Source organism: Hevea brasiliensis, chromosome 7 (assembly GCF_030052815.1).
Source record: "Hevea brasiliensis isolate MT/VB/25A 57/8 chromosome 7, ASM3005281v1, whole genome shotgun sequence".
Lineage (NCBI taxonomy): Eukaryota > Viridiplantae > Streptophyta > Magnoliopsida > Malpighiales > Euphorbiaceae > Hevea > Hevea brasiliensis.
The window spans coordinates 3,787,561-3,796,967 of record NC_079499.1 but is presented as its reverse complement, the minus strand read 5'-3'; the positions used below and the strand labels follow the sequence as shown (position 1 = coordinate 3,796,967).

The 9,407-nt window shown below is 35.2% G+C and overlaps 1 long non-coding RNA gene across 2 annotated transcripts; it reads right to left on the bottom strand.

Moving 5' to 3' along the window:
- On the bottom strand, positions 1-1,999 carry LOC131181479 (uncharacterized). Of its 2 annotated transcripts, none has more exons than XR_009149990.1 (2): positions 1,581-1,999; positions 1-200 (listed from the first exon to the last, which is right to left on the bottom strand). It is a non-coding gene; the product is annotated as an uncharacterized LOC131181479 (long non-coding RNA). The 2 variants fall into 2 exon arrangements; XR_009149991.1 differs by lacking the exon at positions 1,581-1,999 and adding an exon at positions 781-1,547.
- Between the last annotated feature and the right edge of the window lie 7,408 nt (positions 2,000-9,407).

Here is a 9,407-nt window from a genome sequence, read left to right as displayed (position 1 = left end):
TGTTTAAATACCATACAAATCTTTATTTATTAATTTCAAAAATTTAAATTAACACAATTTCCATCAAGGTCCACACTATTACTAACACATGCGGAGTTCTAGATTTTAAATTTTGAAAAGATAGTAAAATAATTAAATAATCTACGTTAAACCTGCGAGGAAGAAAACAGGTTGCTCTGTAAAATAACTCCTCCTGTGGCCTGGAAAAAATATTGAACAGGAGTGAGCGTTCGACTCAGAGAGTAAAATATCAATTTTAACCATAATCTCTATAACTATCTAAAACTAATACACCCTGTGGAGTGTGAAATGCAACATTAACAATATTTTCACATCATAACAGCAAAAAGGTAATTTGGAGCACTCACACACCCAGTAATATCAATAATAATATATGGGAGCTGATCCCTTGTACAGCTCTCTTAAATCCAACCTGGTGCCAGCGAAGAACTCAAGCCGGACTTTCGCTTAATAAACCAAATCGGGGGTCCCAGCGAAGAACTCAAGCAGTGACTACCCCCAAAGGATCGGGTCCTAGCGAAGAACTCAAGCCGTGACTACCCGTCCTATCCATAGTCCACACCACATCACACGCACGCCAACGCACGCACACTGCTCCAAATTACCACAACAACATCCATGGCACTTTTAACAGTTATGAATGCAATATAAATCGTGCCTAGAGTTTAACTATATAAATATATGCATATAAGTGATGCATGGGCATGCTTGGACATATAATAATATCGAAATTACAATTAAAATTAATATTTTACTCACAGTACACCGATGACTATTGTGGCTGTTGGATGCAGAAAAATAGCTGACCTCGATCACCTAATAATTAAATTATAAATTTATTAGTACTAAATTAAGATAAAACTCTAAAGAGGCAATAGACAGCCTAATTCATGCCGAAAATCCGACAGAGTTTTCCCTATACCTAGGGCCTACCCAACCTCCAAAAAGGCTCAAATAACACTTCTAAATTCTCAATTTCAACAATCACATCTCATCAATATCACATGGCCCCTCCTGGGCCCTCCAAATCAGACAATACTCAAAATCTTAAAAATTACGTTTTAGTCCCTATAATTGACATTTTTCAAAAATCCACTCAAACATGCTCTAAAAATTTTAAAATTTTGCCCCGCGGTCCTTAATAATATTATAAGGCTATTGCAAAATGAATTGAAATTTTCTAGTCACCCATGAATATTTTATTCAAGAATTTTACTCGATTCCATAAGTTTCCAACAGCTAACATATTTTTAATTCAACCCAATTCAATATTCACATACTTAGACCTCCATCCTCAAGCTTCAATCAATTATATAAAATTTAATTATCTTAATTTCAAATAATTTTATATGCTCATATGCTAAAAATCTAACTAAAATCCATCTATATTTTTCAAAAATATTCTACAATCACTTAAAAATTCAACAAACACCATAAAATATCTCCAAATAATTTTACTTTCATCATATATTTTTCTTAGAATTTTTCTCCAATTTTTCCTGTTTAAGAAACACTATATTTATACTCCACAGACAAAGAAATAATAGAAATTGTCTTACCCGAAGTTTATCTGTCTCAAAAATTCCAAAAATTTATGACGAAGCCTCTGGAAGTTGAATCACCTCCATAGCCCACCGGAGCCACCGCCGGTGACATTTGCCGGATCTGATCATACCACCATATTCCTCTCCTCTTCCTCAGTCCATAGGTGGTCTCGGATCGTCGATCCAACGGTCGGATCGTCGTAGATCTGACGAAAAAGCTTGAAAAACCCGAAACTTATCACCTCCATATCTCACTCATCCGATCTCCATTTGCTGCAAAATTGGTATCAAAAGAAAGCTCTCGGAACAAGCTTTCCAACGCCACCTGAATCGCCTCGATCGGACGTCGGATGAAACCGGAATCGCGCCGGAAAGCCGCTGCCCACTGTGCTCGCGTTTTCTCTCTCCTCTCCCTCTCTTGCCGCCGTTTCTGGTGTCTGAGGGTCGTCGACCTGGTGGGAAGCTGCTTGGGAGGTCGCCGGCCGGTCACCGGAGAAAGAAAGAAGAAGAAGAGAGGGAAGGAGAGGGAAAGAAGAGAAATGGGGGGGGGGGGGGTCCTCCCGTTTTTCTTTTGAATTTTTTTTTTTTTTTTTTTAATAAAAAGTTGGCAGTGTGACAGTGGAAATCCACTGTCACACGCCAAAGTCAATTCATTTTTTTTTTTTTTTGTGGTTGTTACATTCTTCCCCCCTTAAGAAAAATTCGTCCTCGAATTTTCGAATAACAAAGAAATAAGGAAAAGAAGATTATTAGAACAAGTGCAATCATTACTCCTTCAGCTATGCAGAGATTGGTAAAACATTTATTCTTCAAACTCTTCGTATATTATATATGATATTCTACCGCTCTCTGATTCTGCTATAGTATCCTATTTGTCATCATCTCTTTCTAGAGATGCTCTTATCTCTTGGCTATTCACTGATCACTCTTCTAACATCTCAGGTATTCATTATAACTCTATTACTCTCGACTTAATCTCTTATAACTTTAATTAACTTTGGCGCTTACCTCACTTTTATTACGCTCTATCGTGTCTCTTAGTGACTTTAGTCCTCATCCTTTTGTTTCAATAATCTCTGTTTCCCCAAAACATGACTTATGTTCATTATCTTAAGGCATCCTATGAGTAGCTTTCCTGTAGCACCTAATCTAGGCATCTTGTTCGAGATCTTCACTCTCCTTATGACCTCAGTGGTCAATACCTATAAATCTTCTCACTCCCATGATACTTCAAAATTTTTAATCTCTTTTGTGTCATTACTAAGGTACTTAGACCAACCTCTATCCATCTTATGTAACTAGTCAGGTAGAGTCTCCTCCAAGGGCCAAGTGTATCATTTATCAACATTGGAAAGTGAACTAGGTCTCTCCTTCTAAGTAACAAAGTGTTTATATTCCCTGACAACTCAATCCATGCAACTTTATCAATTCTCACTCCTCCTTTGGAATGAGAATATCTGGACTTCTTCCTAAAACTTCTTAGTATGTGACCTACTTCTGACACATTGGCACTTAGATCGAGGCTCTACTACTCCTTTAATCTATCACCTCATAATAACTTGTTTAAAACATCTCTTGGTGTGTTCCTAGCATACATATTCCTTCTTATCCTTATTATTATAACTAGCTTCACCGAGCTTTCTTCCTGTCCTTTGGATCTTATCCACTTCCTTTTCCTGTTTCTACTATTGTTGATATCTTTTCAACCTACTGTACTTATTCTTTAACCTTTGTTTTCTCTCATTCTTATACTTTATCCTTCAAGGATGTCCATCCCATCATCAACTTTAACTTTCATCTTATTTCTGAGTCTTATCTTGATTACTAGTTCTATTACTCCGAGAATTCTAACCTTACGATTTACTCCTACCAGCACATTCTTCACCTTATGTAACACTTGTAGTTAACCATAGAAAATTTTTCTTGTATCCCCTTTTTCCAACTTAACTATCAGAACATTATTATTCCCTACCAGCCTTAGTAGGAAATTGCTTATCCTGGATGAATAGGAGCCCCATAAACTATAAGTTCCATCTGAACTAATATGGCTGTGGGAAATATGTGTCATGCCTTAATTTCAAACAAGATACTTCACGTGTTCATTCTCCTTAATATAACCACATATACTGCTCATAGCTTTCTAAACTTCAACCTCAGCTTTTCTCATTAGAAACAATTTCATCTATTGAAACTCATCCATAAATAGTACTTCCTCTAGCTCATAATTTAAAACGGTTGCAAACCTTGGTAGCTAACTCCATTTAACTCCTGTCACTATTCTGATCGTCCTTTCATACTTAACACTAGGTACGTATTTACTGTCATTCTCATATCAGGAAATTATATATGAATTGGTGCCTACCAAACTCTCAAATAACTAGGTCTCCTTGACTCATTCTCTGTTCCTTATATAATCTTGTAGAACCAAAAGCACAAGCTAAACTTGAAAAAAAAGAAAAATATCCTCTTATATTCAACTACGCCGATTGTCCATATAATAACGTTTAACCTATGTTTTTTTGGTCTTTCTCTTCAAATTTCATCATTTCTTAGCATAATTATGCTCTACCTATAAGGTATCATCTGCATGAACCCTTTACCGTACCATTGTCCTTCCTGATATAATATTTTATAATTTATTAACTTTACTTATACTCGACCTATGATTCATATCTATCATCGTTTATATTGTGCCCTTAACTTTTGTTGATTCCTAAAAGATTTCTCTTACTAATAGATTTTTCCAACACTAATTCCACCCTTATCTATGATCATTAATTTGATCCTTGAACTTTATAGTGATTTATAACCACCCAGACTTGTCACTTCTCGTTCTACCGCTACTGTTGTTCTGTCGTTATTGCTTCATTGCAAAGTGATTCTGTTTGTCACACTAAATTTTTTTTTTTTGCCTATCATTCATAACGAACCCCTAACTACCTTCTCACTATCTCAAAGGTCTAACCTAAAGCCTATGTGTCATTGTCTATCATTCTTTTCCTCTCATAATACCTATTTGATCCCTTAGATTGACTTTTATTCAGCTTACTACTTACTAACTCTTTTGTCTCTGCCTAATTAGATAATCCGCAATACCACTGCACACATTCTAGCTTTTGCTCATTATTATTGTATTCATAGCCTAATCTTCTTGATACTGTTAACAAATTAAAAGAATCTTGCTCCATTGCTATCCACTTCACTTTAGAAAATAGGGAATAAATAAAGTATGATCCAATCATGTAACTCCAAGCTCTATGTTTTAACCCTTGTCACAATCTCAGCTACATTATGCTATGAGTATCACATTCCTAGATTCCATACCTCCATCACTATTCTCACTAATATGGTCCCATTTCGGGTTCTCCATCATTGTCATTTACCTTGACAAAAATAACACTTAGCCTACCTTATATCTTAACTTTGTTCCTTTTATTATGCGCCCTTCAGGTTGTCATTTCATTTATTTCCTTTGTCTTACCCAAAATAGAACTTGACTATTCTATTCCCGGTTCCATTCTTCTTCCTAACATGACAGCTGTACTTGCTAACTATATCTTTCAGGGTCTCTATCGCGTTATCATATGTCTGTGCCACTCAGATTTGGTCCTTTGACCACTCTAGCTAGTACTCCCACTGACATTTAGATTATATTGCATCTGCAATCAATTGTCCAGACTTTCATTCTGCACTTTCTTTATCCATTGGCCTTCTATGATTTATCTTTGCTAATTTATTACTCTTAATACTGTTATAATTAAATTATACTATTGTTTTGAACAATATGAAGTTAGAAAGGAATTTAGGAAATTACAGTCATACTTTTATTGTATGATTTCTATTCTTATCCTTTAGCTTACATAATACCCCTTACTACCTCAAAAACTGATTCTGCAGTAATTTTATTTATTTGTTGTTATTATTATTACTATTATTATTTTCCATGTTTACTCAATTAGCCAAAACTTAAGATTCCGGGTACCCAAACCCGTCATCCAATTCAAAGGATTTACATCCATCGTGATTTGATTATATATGATTTCTATAATGGAACTTGTATCCTCTCCAGAATACTCGAGCTAACTACTCTCTACCACACTCTACAGTCCCATTTAGGGCACTATTTTGTTGATCACCATTATTAGTAATAACTTTCGATCCCTTCTGAAAATATAGGACTATACCCTAACTTGCTGCAACAAAGGTACTACATTTACCACCTTGCCCAAAACCATGTCAAATTAATGTCTCTCTTATCATATTATAGCTCTGTAAATCATCAATTCATAGTTTCGACCTTCTCTAGGTAGTAGGGTTGTACTTTATTCTATACTGATACACACAAGGTATTCTATTCTCACTAAGTTCTAAGCAAAACGTCTATCGTTTTGCAAAAGCCATCCAAAATTCCATACCTAAGACTAGATGGTCTCACTCATTAGGTATCACCTTTACTTTGCAACTAGTCCAAAACCTCTGGTCTGATGGCAACTCTTACTGTAACTCTAGCTCATGCTAGGGTAACTGAGTCACTGACTCTAGTTACCACCCAACTGTGACCTTTCAATATTCTAACTCTAGACTCCTAACTAGAAGTTCCCAACTCCTCTGCAGATATAAAACTCTGTTCTGGCATAACTATACCAAAACAGAAGCCATCCGCAAACACCCTCATTATGGAGCACCACGGGGATGCACGCAGCTCTACACAATAATCTCATGTCGGTAGAATCTGCGACTACAGAGCAGACATCGAGAACATTGTATAGTTACTACGATACGTCCCGACAGACTAGGTCTCTCAATTTCTTATCTCTCTTGAATCTTCTATTATCAAAAACTTATTCTGACTGGGTTATCTACTGATGATTGCCAGCAGTGGTATCCTCATCCTTATCTAGGCCAACTGTACTTTCAAGACTCATTATTATGTACTCGTGCCTTGCACGAAATGGGCACACCATTTAAACCCATACAGACAAAAATATAGAATTTATTGGAGTACATATCCTCATAATAGACCTCAACATGTCTGCTAACTCTATTTCACCTTTCTATGTACTCCACGAAAATCAAGAACTAACTGAGGCACTTTTATAGTTCCCGAGGTATAACGTAGAATCTAGAAACAAGTAATTACAGAAAAAGACGAAACAGAATCCTATACTCCGCATGTAACATCCTAACAAGACTCCTTTTACACTCCCAATTATATTATTTCCCATGAATCTAGAGCCTAAGCTCTGATACCAAATTTGTCACGACCCAACCTATGGGCCGGACCGGTACTAGGACCTGAGCCAGCTTAAAGCCCCCGAGGCCCGTAGTAAGCCTAACTATTCCTCAAATCCATAATCAGGCCCAATATGTATATAAAATAATTTAAATTAAACTGTTCTAATTATATTTTGAGCCAACTTAACCCAGAAATTTTCAAAAACTAAGATTCAGGGGAGCCCAGCTCAACCCTGTTACCTCATTTACAAACTGTTTAAATACCATACAAATCTTTATTTATTAATTTCAAAAATTTAAATTAACACAATTTCTATCAAGGTCCACACTATTACTAACACATGCGGAGTTCTAGATTTTAAAATTTGAAAAGATAGTAAAATCATTAAATAATTTACGTTAAACCTGCGAGAAAGAAAACAGGTTGCTCTGTAAAATAACTCCTCCTGTGGCCTGAAAAAAATATTGAACAGGAGTAAGCGTTCGACTCAGAGAGTAAAATATCAATTTTAACCATAATCTCTATAACTATCTAAAACTAATGCACCCTGTGGAGTGAAATGCAACATCAACAATATTTTCATATCATAACAGCAAAAAGGTAATTTTGAGCACTCACACACCCAGTAATATCAATAATAATATATGGAAGCTGATCTCCTGTACAGCTCTCTTAAATCCAACCTGGTGCCAGTGAAGAACTCAAGCCGAACTTTCGCTTAATAAACCAAATCAGGGGTCCCAGCGAAGAACTCAAGCCGTGACTACTCCCGAAGGATCGGGTCCAGCGAAGAACTCAAGCCGTGACTACCCGTCCTATCCATAGTCCACACCATATCACACGCACGCCAACGCACGCACACTGCTCCAAATTACCACAACAACATCCATGATACTTTTAACAGTTATGAATGCAACATAAATCGTGCCTAGAGTTTAAATATATAAATATATGCATATAAGTGATGCATGGACATGCTTGGACATATAATAATATCGAAATTACAATTAAAATTAATATTTTACTCACAGTAGACCGATGACTATTGTGGCTGCTGGATGCAGAAAAATAGCTGATATCGATCACCTAATAATTAAATTATAAATTTATTAGTACTAAGTTAAGATAAAACTCTAATTTATGCCAAAAATCCGACAGAGTTTTCCCTATACCTAGGGCCTACCCAACCTGCAAAAAGGCTCAAATAACACTTTTAAATTCTCAATTTCCACAATCACATCTCATCAATATCACATGGCCCCTCCTGGGCCCTCCAAATCAGACAATACTCAAAATCTTAAAAATTACGTTTTAATCCCTATAATTGACATTTTTTAAAAATTCACTTAAACATGATCTAAAAATTCTAAAATTTTGCCACGCGATCCTTAATAATATTATAAAGCTATTGCAAAATGAATTGAAATTTTCTAGTCACCCATAAATATTTTATTCAAGAATTTTACTCGATTCCATAAGTTTCCAACAACTAACATATTTTTAATTCAACCCAATTCAATATTCACATATTTAGACCTCCATCCTCAAGCTTCAACCAATTATATAAAATTTAATTATCTTAATTTCAAATAATCTTATATGCCCATATACTAAAAATCTAACTAAAATCCATCTATATTTTTCAAAAATATTCTACAATCACTCAAAAATTCAACAAACACCATAGAATATCTCCAAATCATTTTACTATCTTTCGGAGTTAGTAATAATTTGGATCTTGATAGAAATTGTGTTAATTTAAATTTTTAAAATTAATAAATAAATATTTGTATGGTATTTAAACAATTTGTAAATGAAGTAACAGGGTTGAGCTAGACAACCCCGAATCTTAGTTTTTGAAAATTTTTAGGTTAAATTGACCCAAAATATAATTAGAACAATTTAATTTAAATTATTTTATATGCATATTGGGCCTAGTTATGGATATTTGAGGAATAGTTAGTCTTACTACAGGCACTGGGGACTTTAAACTGGCCCAGGTCCTAGTGCCGATCCGTGACATTTCTCCTCGCCAATGTTAACCGAACGCCAGAAAACCTTAACTGAGATTACTCGTTTTTCAAGTTAAAGCATTGCTTTAAGGTAAATTTTCTCTTCTAGATCCATTTGACTGTGTGGTGCCCATCAAAGCCTAGGAGCTAAATCGCAGCTCCTCAAGGACTCCTAAAGAAGACTAATAAGGAAAATTGGCTTGTGTACAGGAAGAGCCCCAGACATCCAAATGCTTGTAGCATTTAAACAAAGAATAATGGCAAGCACAAGCAAATCAAGGGAAATGAGGAAATAGTCAGATAGAACATAATCATTTAGAAAATTAAATCAAAAGGGGTCAGAAATCAGAATGCACTTAAAAACTATAAATGATCAAAACACCGTAAACATTTATAACAAAAACAATGACAGATAACAAAAAAAAAAAGTAAAAAAGATCTATAATATGTAAAATTCAAATCTGATTTCAAATAGCTTTGCCCCCATTTTATCAAAAAAGGAAGATGATACTCTAGCGTAGTTATGTAAAACCCACAAAACCACATCTTTGAAACAAATCTACAACCACCATTGCATACATACAACGGAAAGAA